This window comes from Phycodurus eques, chromosome 17 (assembly GCF_024500275.1).
Source record: "Phycodurus eques isolate BA_2022a chromosome 17, UOR_Pequ_1.1, whole genome shotgun sequence".
NCBI lineage: Eukaryota > Metazoa > Chordata > Actinopteri > Syngnathiformes > Syngnathidae > Phycodurus > Phycodurus eques.
The window spans coordinates 18,155,396-18,156,040 of NC_084541.1; positions in this window are offsets into that span (position 1 = coordinate 18,155,396).

Consider the following 645-nt stretch of genomic DNA (forward strand, 5'->3'; position numbering starts at 1 on the left):
AAGTTATGAACATAATAATGTATGTATCATGTATAAAATAATCACCATGTGATTATTAAACAGCACAAGTTGCACTGAGCACTTTGGAGCGTTGCATAATTCAAAAGTGCAATATTGTTCACGTCATAACACAATAAAGACAAGTACAAAGAAACAGAAAAATACATAAATGTAACGTCGAAATGTTAATACGGCCACTTCTTTAAACGCACCATTAAATGAGATTGACTATGATAATACTAGATGCTCACTTTTGATTGTGTACTTAATTTGAATCTTAACAATGCTAGAGAAATCGAACAAATACGCCATTTAAATCAGATATGAACAAACGTCACAATAAAGAGTGAGGGAGGAGGAGGTCAAAATATGACGAACAGAACACCAACTTTTATTTGGATTTGCACGGTGGATGGTGGACCAAATCTGTGACGGTCATTTACAAAAAAGAAACGAACGCGAAAAGAGGAGGATAAGGAATGATGGGGGGGGGGGGTCACAATATTAGGAACAGCAGTGATTGCATTTGGACGGTGGGTGCTACGGGATGATGTACCGAATAACGTGGTCCCCAATTTGACATAAACAACAGAGAAAGAGGGAGGGAGGGAGGGAGGGAAGGGGAGAGAGTCGGAGGGAGGGATG